The 13,683-nt window shown below is 45.4% G+C and overlaps 1 protein-coding gene across 6 annotated transcripts in view; it reads left to right on the top strand.

Annotated features, from left to right (window-relative positions):
* Positions 1-13,683, top strand: part of LOC103620902 (USP6 N-terminal-like protein) — an 83,553-nt gene that overhangs the window by 10,260 nt on the left and 59,610 nt on the right. For 5 of the 6 annotated variants that reach the window (XM_017741700.1, XM_008639648.2, XM_017741698.1 and 2 more), the window contains exon 2: positions 2,349-2,430. The gene's annotated coding sequence lies outside the window, so the exon portion shown is untranslated. Of the gene's footprint in view, positions 1-2,348; positions 2,431-3,123; positions 3,197-13,683 lie in introns of all 6 variants that reach the window. The other variant, XM_017741699.1, reaches the window with a different exon arrangement.

Below are 13,683 nucleotides of genomic sequence, written 5' to 3'. Positions count from 1 at the left end.
CTGCTATGCAGAAGTGACCTATTTCTCTGCTCCATCATTTTTATTGTGTCCTTCACTCCTGATCTGGAGATGCTTCCTTCTCCCTTTGTAGTCACCTGGCATCACTCAGTCCTCTGCTGCCTTGCTTCATAACCTGCTTATAAACTGGTGAATCTTTGCTGCATTAGATGAAATAAAAAGTTATCATGTTTCTGCAGCACTACTTCAGTCTGCAACAAGCAATGAGTCATCTTGTCTTGGCCAAGGACAGAGAGGGTCCACTGGGGTGGTGACACTGAGAAATGCGTATTTTGATGGACAAGCTGGAGCTGCAGGAAGGCAGCAGAGGAGCTCAGCTGTCATGAGTGTGTTGTCCATGCTCTGCATTGCCTGGAGCCTGGTTGTATCTTGGCAAGGAGCAGCCCTGGGACGAGTGATTCTGCTGAGCACTGTGAGAAGGAAGTTTGGGAACCAAGGGGGAGGCTGGGCAGTCTGATTCCCTGGCACTCAGCTCTGTTTCCAGTATATTTGTTTGCTGCGGGACAAAATGCTTTGTCTGAGAGCTGCAGTTGCTTTGGGAAGGCAAGCCAGGCTACCTTCATATGGCTTTGATTAAATCCAGCAGCACTTAAGGAAGCTTCAGGCATCTCTTTTAGCCTTGCTCGGCAGTACTGGGAGGCAAGGACTTTGAACTTTGCCAGTGATGTTTCTGCAGCATTGTCTAAGAGTAGGAATCGCGTTGAGAAAGTTGTTAATGGGAAAAGGAACCCGAGGAGGAAGGGAGAAAAGGTTGTCTGGTTATCAGCGTGTTGATTCTCCCCATGTGCATGGGTCAATGCCAGTGCAAATGAAGTCCTACAAAGCTAAAGCAGCCCCTTCAGATTTAAGCCATGTAAAATTAAGGTATGAATTTCCTTGTTTTTTGTACCTTTATACATAACCTGCCACTGAAGATTATTGTCCAGGTCCTGTTATTTCTGCCCTTGTAGAACTGCTGAACAGTGTTCATTTATGGCTTCAAAAGAACAACAGAAGACCCTCCTGGAGGTACATAACAGGAGTAAAAAGCTCTTGTGTTTTGGCTAATGTAGAGCAACAGGGTGATGGAAAATTTGTGATTGAGGCTGGAGTCCAAGGTCTGTGCTGTGGTCTTGTGGCCTTCAGCATCTTCATCCTTAGAAATGCCTTCAGCCCTTCCATAATGGGAAAGGAGAAAGGGGAAAATGAATGAGGGGGAACCATGAATGGATTACACTTTTTCTCAGTTCTTTAAATACCAGCTGGCAATGACCGGTCTCTGAATCACCTGCAGAGCCTGGGGAAACAAGTGAGTCTCTCTTTCTCAGTCCAAGGTAAACCAATGTGCTGCATGAGTAAGTTTTCTCACAGTACATAATGAGGTCCGGTTGGCAGGAAGTACATGAGACATTGTCAGGCTGATTCTGTACCTTCCACTTGCTGGTTTGGTGTTTTGACTAGAGACATTGTCTCACTGTTTTCTTACCTCCCTCAGCTTCCAGATCCTCTCTATGTTACAGTGTGTTTGAGGATGGTCCCTCATCCACCATGTTCCTTGCTATCCCCAAACAATTGCATGAACAGGATGGGAAAAGTAAAGTTGTATTAGATGCGGTGACCTTTGGTTCAGTTGTATCATCACAAAAACATCTCCTTATGGCTGCTTAGAATTGTTTCCAGTAAAACATTTCTGCTGTCTTTTCTTTGGCGTGCAGCAGGCACTTCAAATGCCCGAAGTGAGGTGTTTTTGCAGCCTGCAGAGGTGACTTCTATCACAGCTCTTGCTCAGTGCTGGCTAAATGTCTTTTGTGTGACTAAGGTACAAAAGCTTTATACAGCAATCAGTGGAAAATATAAAGCCATTTGTATTATGAAACTATAATGATGATGAAGAAAAAATGGAAGCAGCCTGGCTCTGACATCATGTGGGATTTGCCTCCTCTGCAAACCAGAAGAAATCACACAGGTGCTGTGGAGCAGATCTTCAGCAGCATCTCAGGGAACGCAGTAGGGGCATTGTAGGTGATCCCATTTACCAGCCTCTTTTCTACCCCTGCACATAGATGCTGTCTTCAGTGCATTGGCTGTTGAGGAGGCTTTACTGGATTAACAGCCTTGGTTTGGTACTCATCATCTTGCCTTTTACTTTGGCTTCCTTCTGTGATTTTGGAGAAGTCCCCTGACAGCCTCGTGCCATGTACCTCTGATATGGTGCCAGGGCTGGACAGGAGTGTGTTCAGGGCTGGGATCTAACACCCTCCTGATTCTCGCGAGATTGCTTTGGCATCTTTCCCTTTCACCAGCCAGCTCTTATTAATGTCACTAATTACTATTCTCTGTAATGCTTACAGGATTTGCCAGTTCCTATATGCCGATGGGAATCGTGTTACAGCTCCTTGTCAGTGCTATAGGAGATGCTGATGCTCTGAACAGGTATGTTTGTCGTGTTCCTGGCAAGGGGAAGAGGGGCTGTATGTGGCATGGGGTGAAATGTGTGCAGGGGTTGCCTGACGGGTGTGGAATGGATCCTGTGGTGCAGACTGATCTGCAGTGAATAGTGATTTTTTCCATCCAGAGGTTTTGAGAAAACACTGAGGCAGAAGATAAGGTTTGCATTTAGCCTTGCTGACAGCCCTCTGAGGAGCAGGTTGAAAAACAGCATCGTTGCAGAGCAGCTCCTGGGAGGCCGTGCTCCTTGCTAGCACAGGCACTGCCTTTTCCTTCCTGGAGCACCAGCTGGGGAATCCCGGCCGAGCTCGCGGCTGCGCAGGCGGCTGCTGCGCCCTCTTGCTCAGCTGGCCTTTGGCAGCTCCCCCGTGGCGTGCGTCCGCCTGCGTCCCGAGCGGGGTGGGAGGGAGCTGTGTGCGTGTTGGTATCCAACCATGAACAAATCTGCTGTTGTTTTCTTAATGTATGGCAAGAACAGCCTGTAGCAGCTTATTCCTCCCTGGATAATTACTGCTCTGCTCTGCCACTGATTGTTCTCAGGAGCAGTGGAGTAGTGCCTCCCCTGCGCCGCCCTGTGCATCCTTTTGCCTGAGTTATTTGGTTTGTTATTGCTTTAAGGCATCAGTGCTCAAATGAAAAATCTAATCTGCTCTCTTTGCAACTGTTTGACATTCTAAGTGCATTGCCTGAGTCGAAGTCCCTGAGATGCCAAACATGCTTTCAGTGATGCCTCTCGCTGTGCTACTAGCAGGTCTGTTGGCACTTCGATTTCAATTTCTGCATTACTTTGAGGAGGGGAAAATATAGGACTGGGTTGCAGTCTACTATTGTATTATCTGGAATTGTGTTCCCAGCTGATCAGAGGTGTGTGTGTGCAACCACTGGAATTGGAGTGGAATATTTTGCCATCTGTGCTTGCTCGAGGGAGGTCTGAAAAGCGGGTGGATGATCCTGCTATGGGAGTGTTAATGGACAAGGAGGGTTGGCCTGGCACCCGAGCTCGAACCTTCAGCTTGCCCTAAGAGCTAACAAAGCAAAAGAAGCTCCTTCTGCAAACGTCCATCCCTGATGGATCTCATCAAAATGGCATTGTCTTGCATTTAGTTTGCCTGAACGGCCCATTTGATTGTATAAGGATATAACCATAACTTGCTGCATAAAGCTTTCTTGATCCCTGAAAAAGTGAAATGGATTCATTATGGAAAGAGATCTTTCTTGAAAACCTGGTTCATCCGGGACTGTCTGGGTGGTGCTGCAGACGTGCTGGAGGAGTAGGAGTCAGGGTGGAGCTGTTTCCACCTAATTCTCCTGTATTTCCTGGGGTTTATCACAGCATGCAAGCAAACCTGCCCTCTGCTTTGGAGCTGAAAGCAGAGCTGGTTAGTAGAGCACTGCTTGTGCTTCCCATGTCAGCCTTCTCCTTATGCTTTCCTTTTCTTCAATTAATTGTCTAGTGTAAAAGGCCTCTTCCTTTTTAAAGGGGAACAGCAAAGGTAGGAGTGCCTCCATTTGCTAGCAAGCTGTTGCAGGTGTGTCTGAGCTGGGGGAGCCAGCACTGAGTCAGTGTCCCAGACTCCTGGTGACTCAGGTGGCAAAATCCCAGGTTATTCCCTTCTCATGCCTGAATGGCAGCGAATTTCCTGTAACAAACTTTCGCCTTCTGTAGTGACCATGTAGGGAATGCTGTACCATCCTCTCCCTCCCGTATGGGTTATGACCAGCTTGGTTCACTGGGGATGCAGGCAAGTGGTGGTGGTGGTGGTGGCACTTCTCTTTCTGCCACCACAGGTGGAAAGTTGATTTATCTCAGCACCCTCAACCCTACTTCTCTCCTTTTTTTTCCTCCCATGTTTTTTTTGTTAAGATGGGATAAGTCACAGGCGTTGCAGCTGTCTGTTGAGCTTGAGGAGATTCTTATGCAAATCTGGAGGCTATGTTCTCCTGGCAGATCTGCTTGCATGCATTATCCACTACTTCGTTGTACTGGAAGGAGATCTATTTTCTGAAACATGGTTTATTTTTAGTCAAGACTTTCCCTGTCTAACTGGCAAAAGTTCAGCATTTGCAGCAGGATTTGCAGAAGAAGCAATTTTGCCAAATCTCCGACTGGGGGAAGGGAGAGGAAACGTTATATTGGCTAGCCAAAAAGCAAATGCTGACTTGAAAAATAGCTTAGAACGCTGTTGTGAGAGCACAAGGGTTGGGTAATGCAAGTTGAGAACAGCATTGTGTTGCTGCAGTGGATAACTCAGTCTGGGTTGCTCTTGCTTTCCTTGTGACGGCTGCCGCAGAGGTTAACCAGCAGTGGGTGAGAGGTGCTGCTCAGGGACAGGTGGTCAATGAGCCAACCTTTTGGCCTGATCCTGAGCAGTGAATTAACAAAGTCACGTTAACTGCAGCGTCCATGGGAAAAGTTCTGTCCCTGCAGTGCATTGCACTGTCCTGTTGCACCCGCATTTGGGGCCACTGGAGGCTCACCGAGGGTTGAGCTTTTTGATGATATGGGATGTATCATGCCCGTGTTTGAGTACCCTTGTCAGATACCCTAAAAAGAATAGGGTGGCACATGGGATGTCCTGGGGCAGTGCTGCAGCTGTCTTCTCCTCTCTTCCCCAGCTGCTGCTCCAGGGACAAACTGTCTTCACACGCCTCATTGCTTTCACCAACTGCTTCTAACCACTCTGGGTCTTGCACTAGTTTCTCACATGAGCAACAATCTTTCAGGGGTGGAGGGATATTTTCTTCTTGGTCTTGCATCTCCTCGGATGTTTCCACCACTCCCTTAACAGAGTCATCTTTCTTACCATTAGCTGGTAGTGCTGCAAGCACCAGACATCTGAGAATGACATCAGAGAGCAGATGACTGTGTTCAAAGCCTTTGGTACTTACTCCTCTGAAAAAATGAGATTTGATTCCACATATGGGCATGTAAATGATTTGTTTCCTGCTGCAGGTTAACTCCTGCCGTTTGCTTTATCTTTCTTTTTCTCCCCCCCCCAGCCAGCAGACAATTGCACAGCAGCTTTGTCATGGTTCCATTAAGAAAACAAGGAGAAATCCTTCAGTTCCAATTTGCTTCTGAATGTTTGGAAACCAGAAAAAAGAGAGGAAGTAACACTAGGAATTTAGGTGTATTCTGCGTTTGGTCCAAGTGGGTACATGTTGCCTGCAGGTAACAGACTTGTATCTTCATGAAAGGATTGGGGATGAAACAAAATTTTAAGTGCTGTTTCAGTCACTGGAGTAGAAGCACCATGAGAATCAAGGTAGGAGCACTCATCAACGGCTTAGAGCAGTAATCTTCCTGAAGGAATTAATCTAATTTAACCTGATAAAAGAATTTATGCAGTGGGGGAAGTCTCCACCATTTCCTGCCAAGCTTCCTGAGAAACGAGGAAAACATAAGTGCCAAAATAACAGTCTTCTCTCCATGGAGGAGGGGGCTTATGTCTTCCTAAGACCTGTTATTATCTTTCTATTAAGAACCATCTATATTAGCTGGCAAATCAGGATTGTTTTAGCTATTCAGTTTTCCCTAGTTCCCTGGGGACTTCTAGTTGCAAACCTATTTCCAAATCCCCTATCCCTGTGGGATGCAGATGATCTTGTGTGCCCCAGTGTTGATGCAGCAGTCGGCTCCGTGCTTGCCATACACCTGATGGCCTGTGGATGTAGAGACTTCAGAAGTTTGAAGCTTTTCTTTAGGGAAAGTTTGTGGGTGGTTGGGTTTTGTGGTTTTTCCTTATATTGCTAACCATTTCAGGGAAGCTCCTATCTTACTAGTGCTTTCTCTCCAAAAGCACTTCTCTTCCTCTCTGTCTCTTGCCCTCAGAGGCTGGAAGAACACTGATATGTCAGGAAAGCCAGCCTCTGCTTTAAATGGCCTTGAGCATGTCAATGTTCAGCTCAATTTCCTCTTAGAGTGGCGTGCTACAAAATGAGCAGGAATCTCAGGGCATCCATGGGTCAGCTTTTTTTCTGATGCTCAGGTTAAAAGCAAGGAGGGTTTTGTGTGTGGAGGGTGTGTGTGTGGAGGAGGAGATATCTGTTTTGAGTACTCTGATAGAAAAAAAATTTTCCTATCAGTGAATTTTTGCTGATATCACTGAACTGTGCTTAAAGTATGTGGGCATATATTGTAATCTGCTGGCAATGTCACTGAAAATAGCTGTCCTGGGTTGGCCCAAAGGTGCATGTAAACTGCTAAGGTCTGAATCAATACCCTGTCTCCAGTGGTGTAAGAGGAGCTGCTCTGGAAGGAGCTGGATGGAGGCTGAGCAGCCTAATTCAACATTCCATCTGCTCTAGCTTGACCCTGTGCCTTGCAAATATGCTGGGTTTTAAGCAGGCTGAGAGCTGCTTTTGGCTGGCAGCCTCCAGCCCCAGGTACTGGGGCAGGTGAGGAGCTGCCACGTCTGTGGCTGAATGCTGGAACACACGTCTGCATGGGAGGGTGCAGCAGTGGGAATTCTGGCAGTCTCTGGGTTACCTGCAGCGAAGAATGGAGCTGACTTCAGATTGCTGGTTTTAAAACCTTTGTTTAGTGCAGGTGAGTAGTTCCGTGGGCATTCCATCATTTATGCTCACCCAGCCCTCCCAGCACAGCTGTGCCAGTGCCAGTGTCCCTCAGCTTGGTTTTGCAGGCAGAGACCTCCTGCAGCCCTCATGGAGGGCCAGCTTTCAGCAGCTGCCTGAATTGCTGCTTATCCCCAAAGGTGCTTCTGCTCTGCTTTGCTCTGTAATTACTTGCCACGTGTTGTATCCTCCCCAGCAGCTTTCACTGCAGTTTTTAAAAGGGAAGATAAGGAACAGTGGACAGATGGACATCTGGGAGAACTGCTGGTAGTGGGCAGAGGGGGTGTGGTTTTAGCCCTGGTACTTGCATTCAGCATACTCTCCAGGCAGGATCCCACTGTGATTCTTGATGAAGTTTCCCTTTTCTTGGCTGGCTCATTGGAAAACCCTTTTCACTCCAAGTTTTGTTTGGAAAGAGAGACGCCCACACAGATGGCTGCTCCTCAGTTGTCATTCATGTTGGAATTTTTTATGTTCCTTTTTGCATTACCCTCAGGTGAAAACCAGGCTTGCCAAAAAAACATTTCCCAGAATTGGAAAGAAACTAAACACTAAGAATATTCTGCTGCATCTCTCTCTAAGCTGGGAATGCAGTGGGCTATCTCATATTTTATCAGTTCACAAGGGATTGTGTTGCTTTTTCTTTTTGGCTGAGTTTCCATGTAGTTCACTTGTTTGTTTTCCTCAGAGAAAAGGTACAGCTTTCATTAAGGGTGGTTTTGGCTATGTTTTGCTCCTTGCTTGAGACTGTCTGAGTGGTTCCACTTTTTCCAGACAAGTGCCAATGCTCTGCTTTGGAGTCCTGCTGGTCTCATCTGATAAGGTTTGGGGTGGTTTTTTCCTCCTAAGTAGCTCTCAGAATTGCTGGATTGATATATAATAAGTGTTTTTAGGCCTTTGAGGTATTGTGGCAGAGGGGAAGGGGAGGAGAACAATAACACTGCTGGAAAACATGGGTTTGGTGTGCTGGTGATTTAGGAAACTGAAGTTACAGCCTCTTGCTTGGACTCCTTGCTGCGTTCCAGGATGCTGTGGATGGCACAGACCATAAAACCTGAATGGTCTTGCATTGCTCCTGGCCATTTAGCTGCAGAGAAGAAGCAGAGTTAAGTCACAGCCAGCCAGTGTGCAGCTGTGGTTGGACTTCACTCCTTAAGTGCCCTGGAGGGGATGCTGGAGCGTCCCGCACCAGGGTGCAGGAAGATGAGGCTGAGAAAATAGGTGAAAATGACAACCTGAAATGGCAAAGGTTTCTGGTAGGTTTCTAGCATTGTGGCTTGCTGGCCATTTCTTTATTTCGTTATCTAACCCTGCAAAATTGCTGTGGCAGGGCTGGTAGTAGGCTTTGGGAGGCTGGAAAGATGCCAGCACAAGGAGGTGGCTAGTGCTTCCTTCCAAGTGTATTAACTCATTCCTGAAATATGCATTTCTTAAAAAAAAAAAAATTTCTAGGGTAGCTGTTTTTGGGGCCTCTGTGGTCATGCTTTGAGTGGAAATAAGACTGTCAAAGGGTTCTTCAGGACGGCAGGGCCAGGCACATGCATAGCCTTAGATGGTGCTGATAGTGCTGCCATCAGCCCCATGTGTTTCCAAACCTCCATGTTGCATGGTGAGGAGCACACCAAGGAGAAGCACTGTCCCCCAGGGATTTAGCAGACTGCATCTAAATCAAAGATTTTTTTAAGGGATTGACAATCAATCTTCCACTCCTTGTTTTTTGCCCTGGCACAGTACTGGCAGTCCAGGTGTGGTAGCTGGGCTTGTCCCACATCCAGGTGGAAGCTGTTTGGGAGCATTGGAGTGGGGAGGATCAGCGGGTGGAACCCTGAATGGTGTGAGTGCCCAGCAGTTGCCAAAATGCCTGTGCCAGTTTTCCGCTAAATGCAGTCCTGATTAAACGGGGTAAAAACCAAATTTATGGGAGCCAGGATAAATGGTTCGACCATGGTGATTTTCTTTTTGGTCTTTATTTCCTAGCATGCAGTTGCTGTGATTCTTTTGTGTTACTTTTATCATTCCTGATTTCTGAAAGTATGTTTTCCTTTTTTTTATTCTTTTCCTGAGGGTTTTGGGCAGTGTTTTCCAAAGCTATTGTGGTGGGCATTTCCCTTCTCTCTCAGAAGCAGCTTTCATTTTTTAATGAATAGCTCAGCATTGTTCACATTGTTTTCCACTTTTATGGGCTTTTTTCCCCTTTTGACTTTGGCTAAAGCAGTCTCCTAAATACTTCTGGAGTCTTTTGGGTCACTTTGCAGAAAATATTTCTTTCCTGTTACAGAAGGCCTCACATTCAAAGCTCCAGGCAGGAAAGCTGTTTGCAGCACTCACATTGGAGTTTCTGAAAGTGTGATTTTGCACAGCTTTTGCTTGGTTTTGGCTGGGTTCAGTTAAGATTGTGCTGAGTTTACCTTTGAGCAGGACTTCATAACCTTGTTGGAGTTGAGTTTCATTGAAACATTTCTAGTGACATAACCCTGCTACTACTGGTGTCTACAGAGCCTCCCAGGTCCTAAATGTGTTCCACTCTTCCAGACCAATGCCTGTTTTCAAACTCCCCAAGTTCCCTGCAGAAATAACAGGTTATTAATAGGATCTTTATGCATATGTGATTACCAGACCTATGTTGCACTCAGAAGCTGAACCCTGTGGTCAGCATGGCGTACATCTGCAAACCTCCCTTGGTTTGTTCAGAGCATGATGATCTGGCTGTGCAAGCACTTAGGTTTGCTTCCCTAATTTAAAATGAGTTGCAATAAAGAATTTACCCACTCAGGTTCTTGTGGAACTAAATATTGTTTATTTGAAATGGGGGTTTTATTTGCATTTTTGGGCTTTCTCCCTTGTGCTGCAACAGTGGTGAACAGCTTTGAGTTACATCAGCCGGTATTTGTGGCATAGCAGTGATGTTTCCTAGGATGTGTCTGACTTCTTCCACCCTCTGCTCACGATCATTGGTCTTGCTGAGGGGGCACAAGGTCTCCTGGCCTGTTGGATACTGGGAGTCTGCTGATCCAGCAGTGAGAGGCTGTGGTGAGCCAACTGCTCAGGGACAGGATGTGAGCTACCAACCACAGCAAGTCACTATGATCTTCTCAGCTGCCACTCGTTATCATGACCTTGCAGCATTTGCAGTGTGTGATCTGATGCTCAGGAGATAGGTTTCCTGAGTGGTAACTGTCTGAACATGCAATCCCAGTACCTGTTGCAGCTGACCAGCCAAGTTGGATACTCTCTGACAACATGCTCCTTTGGCTGTAATTCCCCATAAGATAGGGGGGGCAAAAAAGAGTGTGGAGGGAGAGAAGGGGGCACATGTAGAGGTTAATAACCTTTTCTCAGGTCTTTGTTCTCTTTTATCCTTTGAATTATCTTTTTTTTCCCCCTAGTGTAACAACAGAATTTTGTAATAAAATCCACATGGGAGAAACCAATGCTGCGTTTTTTAGTCAAAACAGTCTCCATGTCATCTGACTATTCAAATGGCCATAGAGAAGTGTTTGGATTAAGAGACTAGAGGCTGAATGCATGTTGAATGCATTGGTTTCTCCACTTTAATGATGTAATGATGATGCTGTTAGAGAAACCACAAAAGAAGAACGTTTCTCAGACCATCTCTTCCGAGTTCATATCTGTAAACTGCAAACTCAAGTCCTTTTAATAGCAGTTAAAACTGTTGGGGTTTTTTTGAGAGATGCTTTTTCTTTGTTGAGTTTTGTGGTGGGACAGCAATGTGTGCTTGCAGCTGGCGATGGGTTGGTCTCAGAGCAGGGGAGCTTGTCCTGTTTCAGCCCTTGTCCACTTTTCAAGTCATGCCATGCTGTATCAACCCCTCTGGGGAGCTGGTGATAGGTGTGGAGGGATAATAATTATTCCTCTTCAAAACAATGTTGAAGTATGACTTTCAAAGAAAACCATTTTCTTCAAAACTTTTTGCTTATATTGACCTAGAGTAATACTCCAAGCATGGTGATGACTTTTATTTCCATGGGAAAAGATGCACTTTCTTTCCTTCTTTCATTTAGTTTCACTTAAGGTTGCTTGAAGCAGCTGTTCCTTTGGCTGTTTTCAGATACCAGCCAAAAATACTGGTGTTCAGCCTTCAGAAGGATGTGCAGGTTAAATGAAAGGGTAATTTACTGAAGGACCTAACCCTGGCATTGCAGCATCCCTTAGGTAGGTGTAGTCATCGTTATCTAAAAATGTCTAAGGCATAATAAGAACTTGATTATGCCCCTCCTTGAAAATCTGGTTAGAATTTAATTTTAAGAAGGACTCATATTTGACATTTTGAATATTATTTCTGAGTGAAAATGCTGTATCTTTCTGCCACCGAAAGGAAGATCCCCTTCAGGCCTCCAAGGCAAGTAGACATCTTCATGCTGAAGTGGTTTCTCTCTTTGACTCTTTTTGCCTGGTGTATTAAAATTCCTCCAGATAGGCTGGGTTGTGTTTAAATTAGCTTATCCTCTACCTTAACTACAAAGCTCTCTTGAATATTTTTTACTGTTAGTGTTGAGAGAGAGCGTTTCTGTAAGTAGCCCGATTCCAAGGCTATTGGTACATTAATGGGGGGGGAGGGAAAAAGAAGTCTATGCTTGAGCTTTCTAGCCTTGGAGGTTTGGCAGGCATGTTGTGAAAGAGACTCCTGCTTCCCTGATGGAAACCCTTTGAAAACTTTGTTTGACTCAAGGGACTTTGTATGTCTGGTATAGAAAAGCCTGCAAGCATACTCGTCTCTCGGCGTCTGTGGAAAAACTAGCTGCTGTGTCTGCTTGTGAGTGTTTGTCCTGGGGATCTGCCCAAAAATCTGTTTTTTCCATTGCTTGAGCGAAGTATCAGGCTTGGCACACTTTGTCATGCAAACTGATACAGATAGGGTTGGCAGCTGGCACACCTTTTAAAGAGCCTGTTATTGTAATCTTGCCATAACTCATTAATTATGCTGTTGAGGTAATCATAGTGGTGTACTAGTCTAGCTAAAACAACTGCTGTACAACCAAGGTTCACTTTGGTTCTGTCCTTCCAGTTTGGCATGCTGCAAAGGTACAAGGCAATTCTGTTCTTCTGTACTTCTTCCCTCATTTGTATTTTTGTTGTTTGTTTTGGTATCTGTGATAAAATAATCCCCTGCTCTTCCTAACCAGGTTGCAAAAGCCACAAGGATGATACGTGGGAAAACAGACTTGGTGTTAATAATTTAGAAGGTAGATCATAGAATCAGAGTAGTTTGGGTTGGAAGATACCTTAAGTATCGTCTCATCCAACTCCCCTGCCGTAAGGAGGGACACCTTCTACTAGACCAGGTATAAGATGCCTGATGCTTTCTTAATAGTAGCAGTTGTACACATGAAAATGTGATTCATTTATTGATAAGAACACCGTGCAAAAGGTATACTGTGTGAATTTTTACCTATGCAAAGCCTCACTTGTAGGTGTATAAATTCATATTTATACCTAACTGTGAATATATCTAATGAATGATTAGATATTGGACTGCACTTGAAAAATCACAGTGGTTGTGCTTACTGAGAACTCTATAAAGCTGCATGGATTTGTAAATTGGGCAATCACTTCCTTTTTTGTGGAAATGTGACCCTAACAAAGAGAAGTCTTTGGACTGATTTCAGTTACGTATTGTTTTCCTTCCAAATCTAGAATTGCAATTTATGAAAGTTGCAGGGAGACAGAGGCTTATTGGATGTTCTTGAGAGGGTTTTTGAGATACCCTTTGCAGCAAAGAGACGAGGAGCTGTCAGCTTTCCCCATTTGGTGAGCTTGTCCCCTGGTATGCTCTTGTCTACAGAGCAGATGCTGGAGGGCACCAGCTCAGTGCAAACTCTGCACTAAAATGCTCTGCTGGTCTGAGGTAAATGTAATTGCTGTGTGTCTTTCCCAGGGGCTGAGCTATTCTCCTTCCCTGGAAATGAAGAGGAAAATAATCAGCTGTATTAGCAGATCAAAAAAGAGCAATCTACCAGCCTTCCTAATGCATGGGTCATGCGGTGCCTGGAGCTGGGCTTTTTGTTAAGAGCAGCTCAAATAAGAAAAGCAAGCAAACCTCCAAACAAAACAGAAACCAAAACTAACAAAGGAAGCATCTGTATTCTGATGAACTGATATAGGTGAGGGAGGAAAAAACAAGTCATCAGAGACTTCCAAAGGCTTGCTGTTTAGGTCTGGAATCTGCAGCTTGGAGATGGCAGGCACTTTATAGACTGATGGTGATGCAGATGGATCTATGGTGCTATCCTAGGCAAAAGCAGGCTGAGTGATGAGAAGTGACTGATGATGCTGATCTAGGATGCAAGAAGGTGAAGACTCTGGTCTTGCTCTGTTTAGAAGAGTTGAGATGCACCTCTCCAGGGCAGCTCTTGTTCTGTTCACTGTGTTTTTGATGCAATGAGAGGTATTAAAGGAAGGAAGGAAGGAAACTTTGTCCCAGCATTGGCCTCTATTTTCACCTTGCATAGTAAAGCAGATAGTGTGGCACCAGTTTGTGGCAGTGCTGAATGAGCATCTCTCCATGGCAACATGGTAGGAGCCCTGGGCCGCAGGGCACTTCAGGCTGAGGTGGGTTGGTTCATTTGAAAGCCTGGCACAAGGCAGCGATGCTTAGGTTAGTGTTTTTATTACTATAGAATTTGTAATGCTGGGTTAAGGATG

Source organism: Corvus brachyrhynchos, unplaced genomic scaffold (assembly GCF_000691975.1).
Source record: "Corvus brachyrhynchos isolate BGI_N302 unplaced genomic scaffold, ASM69197v1 scaffold115, whole genome shotgun sequence".
Lineage (NCBI taxonomy): Eukaryota > Metazoa > Chordata > Aves > Passeriformes > Corvidae > Corvus > Corvus brachyrhynchos.
This window is presented reverse-complemented; position numbering and strand designations above follow the sequence as displayed.